Source organism: Columba livia, chromosome 4, assembly GCF_036013475.1.
Source record: "Columba livia isolate bColLiv1 breed racing homer chromosome 4, bColLiv1.pat.W.v2, whole genome shotgun sequence".
NCBI classification, from domain to species: domain Eukaryota; kingdom Metazoa; phylum Chordata; class Aves; order Columbiformes; family Columbidae; genus Columba; species Columba livia.
Genome location: NC_088605.1, coordinates 69,534,814 through 69,550,345, shown reverse-complemented (window position 1 = coordinate 69,550,345; position 15,532 = coordinate 69,534,814).

The following is a 15,532-nucleotide window of genomic DNA, read 5'->3' as shown; positions in this document are numbered from 1 at the left end:
AGGGGCCAGAGGAGGCCACCAAGATTATCAGAGGGATGGAACAGCTCTTCCATGAGGACAGGTTGAGAGCTGGGGTTGTTCAGCCTGGAGAAGAGAATGCTCCAGGGAGACCTTATTGTGGCCTTTCAGTACTTAGAAGGGACCTATAAGGAAGATGGGAACAGACTTCTAAGCAGGAGCTGTTGCGACAGGACAAGGGGTGATGGTTTTAGGCTAAAGGAGGGGAGGTTCAGGCTGGTCATGATGAAGAAAGTTTTTACAATGAGTGTGGTAAAACACTGGGACAGGTTGCCCAGAGAGGTGGTTGATGCCCCATCCCTGGAAACATTCAAGGCCAGTCCAGACACGGCTCTGAGCAGCCTGATCTAGTTGAAGATGTCCCTGCTCATGGCAGGGGGGGTTAGACTAGATGACCTTTGAATGTCCCTTCCAAGCCAAACTATTGTATGATTCCCTTAAGTGCCTTAGAACTTCCCTTTGCATCTTTGAGAAATGAGATTTTGACTAGCTGGTTGAACAGTAGAAGACAACATCCAGAAATCACCGCACAAGCCACCACATCATTCTGTTGTTTCTGATCAGAGAAACAGGCAACTGAGCAGCAGAAACAAATCCTTCCACTTGGCTTTAGTATTGCAGGAGGGACATAAAATATATGGAAATGGGATAAAAGGTGCTAAGGACCCCTTTCTAGTACTCCATTTGTGCCAAGTGATAAACTACAACCCTTTCACTAGGGGAGAAATGACGCCCACACCTGCCAAACAGCCCACTCCCACCTGCTCATTCCTGCAGGTTGGAGCAGAGACACCTCAAGGCTGTACAACATCATGCTATCAGATGAGCAATGATGCTTCACATCAGTGATGGACAAGGGAAGAGTTTGGTCTTAGCTCAGACAAGACAAAGAACACAAGAGAGGAGTTATTTTTCCCCTCCTAGTTTTTAGAAAGACCAAAAAAAAAAGAAAAAAGTCAGTATAATATCACTGACTTCAACAGTAGCAGAATTTTTGGAGAAGACAGAGAAGAGTGTTATCTTGAAGTCAACCAATCAACACAGGAAGGGAGAAGAAAGCATGGAAGCTCTGATCCAAATGATTAAGAGAACAAGAGAAGGTGTTCAGGGGAGGAACATGCCACTGCAGCCCTTGTGCCAGCTCAGGGTGTCACCCCCTTCTCTCATCTGTTGTGTACAAACAGCACATTCCCCCAACAGCCAGAAGAGAAACAGCCTATTTGTATTTGAGGCATATCTAAAAATGCTATAGATGTAATGTCATAACTGTAGAGCCCTTCTAGCTTTACTGAACATAGTTATTTGTTGACAAGGCAGGATGTAAAGATGAAGGCTGCACCCAGTCCTCCCTGCTCTACAGGGAATATCAATGTGAAGGAAAAGAGGGACAGAGAAATATATGGATACAAGACATTTTAAGGGTTATTCCTGGAAATATTGCAAATAAAGGGAGTCAGTTCCAGCCTTTTTCTCATTCACCAACAATCTATGTTTCAAGGTAAAAATAAAAAAAACATGCTAATCATCAAGTTTGAGCAAATAATAATAGACACACAAAAAAATAAACCTCTCTGCCCCCAGTTGAACTGAACAGACAGAGGAGAGCACGAGAAGCACCCAGAGGAACATGCCGTCCCCTCACCCCTGTCCCAGCAGCGCGGTCACTACAGGAGCAGGTCTGGCCACAGCACCTCAGGGCTCCCGTCCTGCAATTTCAATGCAACAAGATCTCCAGACTCATCCCTGATGGCTTCTTGGCACACTTGTCTTTATATCTGTTATTGCAAGCAGAAAAAGGCACTATATTATTACCTCCAGTGCTACATGCAAAAAATGGGGGCAACTAAAACAAAATAAAATTTATAAAATCTGGTTGAACCTTTCTGAGGCTGGATGTAACTAACTGAAAAATAGCTGGCATTGCACAAGAATTTTATTCAATAGCCACTAGAGTGCAGCAAATCATCAGCGTTTAATAGAAAAACACTACAAACCCCCAAGTATTTTTGAAGTCAAATACTGCAGTAATAGCAAGAGACTCCTCACTTGTTATTCCGAATTTTAGAACTTAAAAGTATACGTGTATTCTATTACATGCACTTACACACGGAGTTCTCCCTTGTGACAGCAACAGTAAGAGCCAGGCAAGAGTTTTCAATAAGGATATCAGAATACTTTGTGAATATTTAAATTTATTTGCTTAAACTGCATTTGCATCCCTTCATTGTTTACTTTCCGTGGGTACTGAAGCAGATGGCTCCTTGTCAGCACCTGGAACATGCACATTTCACCAGGGAGCATATTAAGCAAGTTTTGTACTTGCGCATGCAACTATTCCCATCACACACCTAACTCTAAGAATAGCAGCCACAGGACATAAACACGCTGTGCAGCCAGTGCTTCCAGACAGGCCAGAGCAAAACATCTGTGTACTTCTGCTGTGTGGTTTTGTTTGCTTGGTTTTGTTGTTGTTTGTGGTTTTTGTTTTGGTTTTAAATTTCAAATACTTCCTTTCTGATCTGTAAAACATGTTTCTTTTCTCTGATTTAAGTAATTTATAGCCATGACTTTTTTTTCCCCCCTGGTTAAGCAAGATAATCGAAAGGAAAAAAAGAAAAGTCAAATATATTTATCCTACTATTTAGAGCTTAGATGAGTAAGGCCAGAGAAGATTTAAAGGTAAGAGACATGGCTGTACCCCACCTGGGGGCTTTGCCAAAGCCCGCTGAATCCAACCCTGCACTTCAGAAGGCTTCCTATCAGGCCAAAGTTGTTGCAGTTAGTGAAACACTGAACATTTTTAACCATGTTGGGAAATCAAATTTATAGTCACATTCTAACATATCTGCATTCAAGGCCTTTCAGTGGTTCTAAAGTTGAAATATCTGACAATTTTATCAAAAGTGATATCCACATCCAGAATAACCCTGTCACCTTTTTATTGCTACATTTGACATGTTTATTTCTCCTCCGAGCGTGCAGATTTGCCTTCATCGAGGCTGCTCTTCCATCCTCCTTACGGGGCTACAGCAGCTCCTTTGGGCTCCCCTCCCCATTAGCCAGTCCTGCATCTGCAAGGGCCTGGGGAAGCAGCATCTGCATCGTGAAGCAATAAATGCGGCCATTGAAAACACATTTTCAGAGTGGGAATACATTGCTGTAGGCTTAAGAACAGACATTCTTTATGTTAACTTTCAAAATAACATTTCTGCTATGCAAGTGCTGTGAAATTCTGCATTCACACACACGTACCAGCTCTAAGAGAATCCCTTCTCAGAGCATTTTACCGTGGTTCTTTACCCAGGGTGATTCTTGGTGACTGAGGATAGATTCTTTTCATTCCAGGCCTGCTCTAAATTACATCAATATCATAGCAATGCAGGTGTTTATCCAGGGTTCTGGCTTAAAAATCTGACTGCCTGTGCATTATATTACCCTCTTGTCCCTACGCAGAAGTCATTACAAACTAATGAAGTCACTTGAGCATTCAGGATTCAAAGATGGTACTCAGTACACAATTATTCTTTTCAGACTTGTTTCCTTAGGAAACGAGGTAGTGAACAGATATAATAAATCCATAATCATACTTTCAACCAGGAATTGAAAGACTCAAATACTGCAAAGACATTTTTTGTTGTTGCTTTTTCTATAGCTTTCCACAATGATAACCAAGTTCTTGACAAAGACACATACAATTAGAAATACACAGAAAGAAAGGTTGTGGTCAACTTGTGAAGACATCGTGATTCTGCATATGTGATATTCTTTCCCCTTTCAAACAGAAATCAACAGGTAAATTCTCAGTGAAGACAGAGGATATAGTTCTTAATTTCATTTTCCACATTTCCATCTTCGATGGAAATACATAAATAAATAAAAATCAAGCATTACACGACTGCATCCTTTGCTGGTACAAATTGAATTGATAGAACAGACTGACTTCCATCAGCTGCTAAACTGGTACATATGGATATGCAGAATGCATTTACTAAGCTCATTCACTGCAAGGCTGTAAAGTTTCATGCTTCAACTTAAACTCTGAAATTCTCCTTTTTCCTCAGATACTTCTGCTGTACATAGATACATCAGATCCTAAGTACCATGAGATTACCCAATGATTTTACCAAGTATTTTTAGTTTCTCTGAGGTTTGTTAGGATAACAGAACAAGATAGTGAAGCAACCAAGAAGACTACAAAAAAGGTAACACATTTTGTTCAGCTGGTATTTAAGAACTCTATCGTGTAAGTCACTTGAAAATACAGCTGGCAAAGGGAAGGGACACAAGTTCACTCTTCTCCTCCTCCCTTTGCCCCATTCCCAGCCTGCCATCATGGAAAAGCCATTAATCCTGCACTTCTCCCTGCTTCCAAGGCCTGCAGTGGAAAGCTGCGGCTTTTTTGCACCAAAGGAAAAGAAAATTTATAGCTTCATGAAGGAAAGCAAACTTCAGGAAGGCCCTAGAATGTAGTACATAATACCAAAAAGTCACTATTCCTTCTCACAGGTGAAAAGCATTTGCCTGTACTTGATGATAGTGCTGGTAGAAAAGCCCAATTAAAGTTCCAGAAAGGTTGAACTACACCTGGCATAGAGTATAGTTTAAGGACACAGTAAAATGAGCTTCTACAAAAATGCTTATTAGATTCAGAAAGGATTTTGCATTGCCATCCTGAATTCTTAAAGTATCCATAAGAAGAGAAAAGTATTTGTCCACAGACAATTTTCATGGGGAAAATCAAAGTGCAAATCAGGCATTGCTCCCCTGATAACCCCATACACAGACATACACACACAGAATGAGACTTCTCCCATCTCCCCAAACTCCAAAATTAAAGCTTCAAGGCACCCAGTTCTAATAAAGATTATTTTTCAACCTTTATTCTTTGCAGTCTATAAATCATCAAACAAAGTCAGATTCTTCTCAGCTACAATGCTGAAATTAGTTTGATATAACTCAGACTATGACACATCATTTTTGCTTACTTTCTATACACAGGGATAAGTATGACTTTTATAGTATCTAAATGGTGGAAATTGTGTTATATGTTTCATCTGCTTAATGCACACAGGAACTGACTTAAACAGGGCCTAAGCCTGCACTATCAGAGTGTGACCTCTACATGATCCTGGAGGGAAAGGTTTTGCCTCTCTCCTCAGAACAGACCCCGAACCTGGATGCTGAACAACCTGTGTCAAAGCCTGAACACTCATGCTTGACTTCTCCATTATTAACACTTTCCACTCCAGGACAGATATACCAGATAGCGCCTCTCAAGTTTTGGTTCAGGCTTCAGTAACTTATCTTTCACATACATAAAACTGTGTGTGTTTTCTGCAGATTTCCATAAGGCTCGTTTTACTATCTCTACCTTGCCAGCACTATTTCTGGATTGCTTTCAAAAACTAATGCCAAATTCTTCTCACAATAACTTAGAAATAGGAGAGCAGGCTTTATGTTACCACATTGACTCAATCCTATTACCCAGTAGCACTCTAAGTCAGCATTTCAAGAATATTTGCACAAGCAATTACCATTCCAAGAATGAAATCTGGACAAGTGCATCTCAATCACATGTACACCAGGGAAGGCTAAAGACATTCAGAGATATTTTTGTTGTTAAAAATGAAGCTAAACTGTGGTTCTAGGTCTCCACAGTGGTACCAAATCAATAGTGACTGACAACCCACAGCACGATATTTATTGCCAGTAGAGAAGTGTGTTAAGCAAACATCAAATAACTGGCACACAATCTGAAATTTATTAAAATACAGCATGTAAATGATCTCAGCATTTATCAATCCATGAAAAAATGTGGGGAAAAAAATTAATCTAGTAAATTGTTTTCCATAAAGAATATGCCAAGGTTTATCCAAGAGTCCGATGACACAGGAAGAAAGATTTTTCAGGCTCTTGCTCCCCATGTAGTCGGATCAGTATGAAGAAAAGCATGTGTAACATATGAGAATAATCACCAGCAGACAGGACATTTACAGAACTCTGAGCTGCGTGAACACTTACTCCAATCAGCACCTCATAAGAATCACACAGCTAACTGCTGAGCATTTATTTTGTTTTGTTAAGTTGTGAGCAATCCTGAAGACCCTGGAAAACCCAGACATTACAGTCCTGGCACATATCCAGGAGAAATCCCAGTAATAAAGAGAATTATGCTTATAAACAGCATTTTCATAAAGAAGAAATATGAGCAGCAGTACATTTGTCATGAAAGGGCACCTTTGAAAACAAATCAGTACATTTAGATAAACCGCTCTCATACTGCAGCTTGTATGTGCTTGAACATTTTCAAAAAATGAAACACATTATTTAAACAAAGCTTTGCGTACACCAGTTGAATATCAAGTGCAGATGTTGGCTAGCACAAGAGGAAGCTCGCCTGGCAAACAGATGCACCATTTTCTGTGTTTAAAAGACACTTTTAAAATGAAAGCCTTTTACTCACAGCACAATAGGTAGAACAAACCAACCTAACCAAACCACACCTGCTGATATATCAATTTCCAATTGTTTTCTTTGCTCTGTAAGGTTTAAGATCACTACCCTATAAGGGCACATACAGCCTTTTATTAAGTTTTTACAGCAACGTAACTTCTGCAGCAAGACCAGATCATCACTTTCCTAGCAAGAGTCCAGACTAGTGTACTAACATCTCCCAGCAACACCTCCACAGATCTTGACCTACATCTGGCAGTCTCCTCGCCACTGCTAAATCACACACTGCCTACAGAAAATATACTATTCTCCAGTCATCAGCTACTGTATCTCAGCTGTGCACAATAGGGCTTCTCCAGCCAGTACTCACCATTTGTAAGCAGCTCACAGGAAAATCTGCTCGTGCATGGAAAGGCTGGAACACATCAACTCCTCTTCTGAATTGCTGAAGATCTCCACGTAGCTCACTGGGATGATTCTAACAGAAGCACTCGCTACCTAAGAAGCTCTCTGACTTTTTAGTGAGGAGCCCAGCTTCAGCTACACTTTGAGACAGGTGCAGGGCAATTACCCCAACTGGCAATGAGGAACAGCTGGCATGATGTCCACGCCTTTCCCCTCCAGGTGCAGGCAGTTACCAAAACTTAGCAGAAGGTGCAGTTACACCTGCTCTTTGAAATGGTGAAGGAAAACAATTAAGAAAACCCCACCAACCGAATGTACATATATAAGAAGACATTGCAGCTAATGAAGCCTTAAAACATAGCTGAGTACAGGCAGATTTGAAAGTGTCATTATCTTTTCTTCTTGACTAGCACTATATTCTTTACGAGTCATTTCTAACAGGTGCTGCAGGACATATCTTCTCCATCTTTGTGCTTTGCTTTCAGGAGCTTTGGGTGATTCACTCCAGCCTTTAGCAAGTTAACCCATCTCAGACAGAAGGTTTGTGCTCCTGCTGCTCGACATGCATGGCTGTGAGCACTGTGCCACGGGTTTGCCAGCAAAGAAGTCACTAATCCTTAACTAGGCTCCCCACCACTTCACACACGCTTCTGTTACGCTCTCAGGCACATGACTCGGGCATTGACTCAGTCCTGCCATGAGGACATGCCAACTGAACATCATGAGAAATTCGTGGGTAAGGCAGGTAAGCGAGTGAGGAGCTGACAAAAGCTGCAAACAGTGCCAGGAGATATGCCTGCCCTTCACATGGGCTTATGGGGGAATTAGGACATCACACGTAACCGCAGGGGAGTACTTGGGACCCCATGGAAAGCAGATGCTTGTGAGGTAACTGTATCTGTAAGGCCCACTAAGGGAATAATAATAAACCAATTATTATACCATAATAATAACAACATCATTATTGTTGTTACTCCTGTTGTTATCATTCCCTCTAGATAACTGTAACAGAAATATGCAGTGTGGGTATGGATCTAGTAAAACTGGGACCTTCCAAGAAGAAGCAATATTGGGGCAGGTTATTTATTCAGGAGGGGACTGGGGCAGAGAAAGAGAGATACAAGGGTGGCAGAAAGGAAGGTCAAGAAATGGGAAAAGGGATAGTAGTGTCATACAAGTGGGGTGAGATAGGACTACCTGTCAGGCAGCCTGCACTTGATCACGGCAGGTGGAGCAGGACAGTGAGACAAATCCCGTGTTCCTGACCACACCAGAAGAGACAAACCTGCTTTGGTGGCCGGGAGCACCAGAGGGGAGGGGGAAAGGCAGGCGGGATGTTTTCCATGCCCAAAGCAGGAACAGCCAGACAGATGGATCACATTATCATGAGTTAGTTCGCGTTCCCAGACAGACCGCAAGCACCCACCATTTCCCACCGCTCTCACCCTTCCACCAGCACATCTCATTGCTCTGCATTTGGGCTTGTTGAGCTCAGCAGTATTCATTTTCCACAAGAACACTGGCATTTAACCCATCTGCATATACTACAACCTGTGGAGAAACAGTCCTAGGTGTTTGGGTTTTTCTGTTCGTTTTTGTTTGTTTAAAGTAATTAAAACCAATCACATTGCAATAAAAACAGTACGGAGGTTAAACTCCAAGTTGTGTGCTCAGGAACAGCAAAATTTTATGTTCTGCTTAAAAGAAAGTTTTGTTAGTTTAGCCTGCTCATAGAGGAAATGTTTCATCCATGCAAAACAGAGCATTTTATCTTAGCTATGCATAGTGATGCTGCCTCTCTGTTTACACCATCTCCAGCAGCATATTATCTAAAGCTTCTTGATAATTGGAAATGGATTTAGGAAACTGTCAAGTACCTGAGAAGATAAAGTTTCCTGGGATGACAGTGATGGGGAAGCTCTGTCTTCTCAGGTACTTGACAGTTTCCTAAACCCATTTCCGATTATCAAGAAGGTTTTGAGTGCCTCCATAGCTGCAGACCAATGACTCTATTTAATAATGCTTTTAATGATAGCCATTGGCAGGCAGGCATGATTTTCCTTGCTCCCATCTCACCAAAAGCCAGACAGTCTAGAAATATGAGTCTAAACAAATGAGCCATTAGTGCCAGCTGGCTATTTCCAATTGAGTTATATCTTTTCTGTATTATATTACATTGCTGCCTAGAGGTCTTTGCTTCTGCTCCTAATTTCTCTGGCCCGCTTATTTTATTATCTGTCACAGCTGAATAGCATACAGCAATAGGTTTTGCACATTTACTCCAAACATGCTGAAAAAAAAAAGACACTGAAAATCTCCGAGCCATTTATCTGAGGTTTTTGCACCAGAGAGTCTGAAAAGCACATTTGAGAGAGGTGGCAGTTACAGGGCTTTCCTGACAGTTCAAAGACACCAGAAAAGCTGTTGCAGATTCTGGACATAAAGTCACTCGAATATTGAACGGTGTCCAGGTTCTCTGGCTAGTCTCCCAGGAGGACAGTATTTCAGTGTGGAAGAGACTCCTGTGCAGGGACAACACTTACAAATATATATGTTACAGAGACAGGAAAATGACTGATCTCGTGGGATGTGGAAATACGTAGGAGGAGATAGGTAAAACTGCAGATGGGAATTCAGACCCAGTTTGATAGTGACAGGACGTCTAAATTTTTAAGCTCTTAGCCCAAGACTGCAAGCATCTTCAGCATCATCTTGCTATTAGACTTGAACTAACATTCAACAGAAATTTTTGTGCAGTATCAATCACTGAATATAGAGCTAAATTGGTACCAGGGACTGGATCAGAGCAGAGTCCAAGTCTCTTACTGTACTAAGTCTTTATACAATTCATTCTCAGTTCTTCTCTAACCTCCCCTTTGCCATTAGTGACAGCATTTTATCTATTTGTTAAGATTTCTGATACCGCCTCAACTTTTACATCCACCATTAAGAGATTTTTTCACCTGTAGGTTGCCATTTGCCTGTATGTGATGTATTCATACACATACCTTGAGGCATTTAAAAAAGCCCTCTTTGCAGAAGCTACTGAAATCACGATCATGGTATACTCAGATGTTACTGATTCAAATCACCTTAGGCAGTTTTGGATGAGCTCCAAAATAAAACTGCTCCCTCTTTCTATCAGAGGTAACCAATTTCTGCCCCCCGTTATCACTTAGTTGTTTGTTAGGCTGATTTTTTTTTTTCCATTTACAATTCTTGTATATTCATAGTGTTATTCTGGAGCTTTCCTCTGCTCACCAGTATCTATGATACCTCAAAATGTACAGTTCAAAGAAGATATGTGTTATAGAAGTGGATGAGAAAGCCTCCACTATGGCTGTATTATCTCTATATTGTCAGCTGCCACTAAATTCACACTTTATTATTTGACTGCAAAGGAGGAAGAAGGGGAAAATTACAGTCTAAAGAGAAAATGGAAGATGTGAACACAGTATTTTTCTCCCTTGCACTTCCATTATATCTCTCCATAACCACTGTTTCATTCCCTGAAACCAAACTCTTATGAGAAGCTGCAGCTCAGCTATAAAAAGTATTCCTAGCTAGAAACTTTTCAAATGTTATCCTGAGTTACGAATCAAAAGCATCTCATTTCTCACTCCTCTGACCTAAGCTGACTCCTGAGAGGAGACAGACTGGCTGGCAGCAGCAAAGCAAAATGAGTGTTTCCCATAGATATAAATATGCATTTATGTAGGTTGTGCTCAGATTCTTCATCATCATATCACAGCTGTCACTGCTGACAACAATAAAAAGCAGGTACTCTAATAAATTGTCTCAGAATTGATGAATGCCTCCTCTGAGGCTATTTTCATGTGGTGGGACAGCTAATCCCACCAGACTCTGGCCACAGAGCATAACATAAAGTATTCATTATTTTATGAAAATCAGCAGTTCTGGTCAAACCCATTTGCGTATCGACAAAATGACTTGACTGCAGCCAAACCAGTTGCACATGGAGCTCCTTCTGCTTGGACAACTGAAACTGTGAATTATCCCAAAGGGACTTAGACCCCCAGCATGCTCTGGATTGCAAACCTAAACTTGGTTTAGTTTACTCTTCATGTGTACCTTTTAATTTTCTTTGTGGAGCAAAGAAATAGGAATAAAGCAGGCCTAGATATTTTTCATAGCTCCCACAAAGACACACACTCCTCCAAATTAGATGGAAGTTGTAAATGGAAGAAATTTATTTCATGTCACACATACATAAATTCTACCTCTTGTCTCAGAAGCTCCTGGAAGACGGATGAAAGTGTAGCAAATGGAAGGAACTGACTCCTGATAATAAAAATATGTTTAAGCTGTTATCTAGCTTACTTTTCTGAAAAGCAATAAAAAAGTCAACATTAAGTTTTGCAAGCAGATGCTAATGAAACGATGAATGATAGAAGTTTTTACTGCCCCTAACTTCCCCCTTCAATCACACTTGATTACAGACTGAGGACACCAATTACTTGGCTGGTCACCCTTTGACTTCTAAAAGTGTCAAGGATGCCTCTTCACAGTACAACTTGTGATGCTGTTCTGTATAGCAGATACACAGACAGATTTAGGACCACAAAACTTGATCTGAAACATGCTCTCAAATGCTTCTTTCACAATGAGAACTTTTGCAGCCACTTCTTAGGGAGGATTTTGACCCTGTACTAGTGTCTGAACTGCATCAAGCCAGCAGAAAGGAACTGGTCTCTTTGAACAAGAGCCAAATGACAGAATTGCACAGCCATGACCTGAGTAGCAATGCATATTTTTTCTGCTCAGGTACCTGGAGCAGGACCCAGAAAATTCAGTAGCATGTTACTGTACAGGTAGTGTGGCTATCTTGGGCTGCTCATCAAACTCCTCTTATGCCTTTGGCAGCCCTTATGTGCAATCAGATTTCTGCAGTTATCTGGTTTCCTTGGTCTTGCCTCTTCATAGAAGAATGTTTTTTTCGTGTCGGGGACCCAATGACAAGGATGATCCTTCACTGTATGAGCTCACTTCAAACTGAAGTATTTTTTTTTACTGAAAATTATCAATGTATTCATTTCAGTGGAAACAAAGAAAGCTCCTTTAAACGAGGAGCTTGAAAATCTCCAATTATTGAAGAACATTTAAAAAGTCACTTCTGCAAAAATATGTAACAGACAACCTTTTGTTCTGCTTCAGACTCTGCATGCGTGAGTGTGCACTGTAGCATTACATTTTAACCAAGTCACTGTAAAACTGAAACCCTGTAATTATGTCTTTTCCATCAAGCATCACTATCTCAATTCTCCTCCATTTGTCTAACTGCCAGCTCAGAAAGATTCAACTGGCATCTAAACATGCCATCAGGTTCTTCTTGCTTTAGCAGGTCAGTATCAGTGGCAAAAAAAAAGTAACTTGGGTTTCGGGTTTTTTTGAGAGACATTTTTGGTGTGCGTTTTGTTTTCTTTCTCCCCGCCGTGTGTGTCCATCCCCCCCTGTCCCCCATCATAGTTGTTATTTTGTTTGGTTGTTTTGTTTTTCAGGATTTGCAAAGAAAATATACTGCTAATGTTTTACAGATGTATTGGCTTTGAACTGCTGACAGATGCACAAAGTTGATTTTAGCTAATATAATTAACTAGTGTGACCTTCAAAACTCACAGGGTATTAGCACATGCTCTGTTGAGAACAGCAGTACATTGCTGCTACACTTGATTCAAATATTGCCCTTAGAATGTTCTGATGCAGCTTTTCTCAAGATTTGGGAACCACTGCGTAATTTCAGTGGCTAGGATAAACATGAACCTTGCTTTTCAGTGGGAACTTACTTGGGACACTGCCTGTTCCCCACTAACTTGGAAAGCAGAAAGCTTCCTGTCACAGGGACTTCGGAAATGAGTAAACGCCGCAAACCACGATGTGCTGCATGGCATGCAGTGAGGAGTGTGAGCTCCCAAAGCTCTCCTTGTAATTCTGGCCATAAATCCTTCATTCTCAGACTGTAATCACTGTCATTCAGGGAATGAAACTCACCCTTCTTCCTGGAAACCCCTGCCATCCATCAACTTCGTGGCCTTGAGCAAATTATATACTGTCAGTTTTTTAGCCATAAAACTAGGTAGGCAACATAGTAAGGATTAATTACCCAATGTCTTTAAAAGCCTCTCCATCAGGCACCAGAGCATGGCAACACTACACTCAGTTCCACCTGCTGACTGTGCCCCAGGAATGCTCTCACACAAAAGAAAGAGACAAAAAGGTAAGTGGAAAAAAATAAGGAGAATGGAGGGAGTAGAGTTTCAGATATAAAAGTAAATGATTCATTTTGAGAAGTGGCACAGGTTGTCACGATGTTTTTAACATGATAAATGCCACGTGGTAATAACCTCAGGGTTTCTTGTGGAGGGAGGATTAGTTTGGGAAGGGGAGGAAGGCAGGGTGTGAGCACTAGGCAGCAGCAGAGGTGAGCATCCGAGCGGAGGGGCAGGGAGCAGCAGCGGGGTGTTTTGACAGCAAGGTGAAAGGATCTAATGATGGAGAAACCTTCCGACTGCTTTGTGGTCTTGCCATCAAAATGCTTAGATCGTCATGCCAGCTACTCCTCCTCAGAAATGAGTACTGTGAGCTGCTAAGGCCTTTTAATGAAAACTGTATACTCCTCATTCCCCAGCTCTTCCACTCTCTCAGATATCCCCCTTACATCTTTTTGGCAGACAGCGTAGGACTTGTGGGAACTAAAGCAGCTCTGCTTTATCATGTGTGAAAAGCTAGTCTTATGCACCAAAGAGCTGGGAAACAGCGATTATAGAAAGGTGTGAATTTGTTAAGACTCAAACACCAAGATCTACGTAACTATGGAGGAGAGAGTGAATATTCTCCCATGTTGCCTCTTGGTGTACCTCAGGGTCCTGATCTTGAGAAATCCATAACAAAGAACAGATCAGTGAAGCAGTGAGGATTTTTAAGCCTTTGTTATTTGTATCTGTTCACATATTGAAATAAAGAAATGCATCAATTTATTTAAGTAAAGAGACTTGCAATGTTTCCTGCTCTGAGCTTTGTGTTAATTCTCATTGCATTTTTCAGCCTTTGTGGCACCTTTAGCTGACAGGTGCTCAGGGAAAGAGAACCTTTCTGCTATTGTCAGTAGGGAGATATCAGCAACTGTTTTGAGCTGCATTGAAGCAAAACCTACATGCTTCCTTACTTATTTTTCAGTGAAAAAGAACAGAGTAAAGCTGTCTCAAATATTCACTTAGTGGTTTTGGCACTGACATTGTACAAGGGACACTTATGCTCATATTCCTGGCCTGAACAAAAAAGAGCAAAAACTCCTACTTGTGTCTTCTAGACACAAGATCCCTATCCAGATCCCTATGAAAGTGCACCACATCAGGGCCTGAAATCACCATGCTGCTGCTGTGCTTGTCTGTCTCAATTACAGAGTATTTAACTACTTACACAAAGTGGTATGGTCCCAACAGGAGACTGAAACAGGGCCTCCAAAACCAGATCAGACTGATGTGCCAAGACTAATATGTTTCCAATCATGTGCACACAAAATTCATGTTTGATGAAACATGATTTTCATACCAAATGAACTGTGTTTCCGAACTCACAGATCTATTTCAAATTGCAGTGACAGCTTTGAAAGAAATTTCACTTTGTTTTTTTGACTGGAATGTGGTCATGGATGGCTATGTCCTTCTCAGGAAAGACAGGACAGCCAGGCGTGGTGGTGGAATTGCTCTTTACGTGAGGGAGCAACTACAATGTTTTGAGTTCTATTCAGGGGTGGATGAGGAGTTGAGAGTCTGTGGGTGAGAGTTAAGGGGCAGGCTGGCAGGGGTGACACTGTTGTGGGTGTCTGTTACAGGCCACCAGATCAGGGTGAGGAAGTTGATGAGGCCTCTACAGACAGCTGAGAGCAGCCTCACAGTCACAGGCCCTGGTTGTGGTGGGGGATTTTAACTTCCCTGATGTTTGCTGGAAGGACTACTCGGCCAGCCACAGTCCAGGAGGTTCCTCCAGTGCTTTGATGATAACTTCCTCATGCAGAAGGTGGAGGATCTGACTAGAAGAGGAGCACTGCTGGAACTCATCCTCACTAACAAGGAGGGTCTGGTTGAAGTGGTAAAGGTTGAGGGCTGCCTTGGTTGCAGTGACCATGAAATAGTGGAGTTCAGGATCGCCTGTGGCAGGAACAGAATAGCAAGCAGAATTGCAACCCTGGACTTGAGTAGGGCCAACTTTGGCCTTTTTAAGCTATTGCTAGGGGAAATCCCATGGGCAAGGCTGCTTGATGGTTGGTTAGCAGTCAAGGACTGCTGCTTCCAAGCTCACCATCAGAGCATCCCGACACGTAGGAAGTCAAGGAAGGGAGCCAGAAGACCTGTGTGGTTAAACAGGGAGCTTCTGGGCAAACTCAAGTGGAAGAGGAGAGTTTACAGATCATGGCAGGAGGGGCTGGCCACTTGGGGAGAATATGAGGCTGTTGTCACAGGACGTAGTGAGGCAACTAGGAAAGCTAAGGCCTCCTTAGAATTAAACCTGGCGAAAGGGGTCAAGGACAACAGAAAGAGCTTCTTCAAATACGTGGCACATAAAACTAACACCAGAGGCAATGTAGGCCCACTGATGAAAGAGGTGGGTGCCCTGGTGACAGAAGATACAGAGAAGG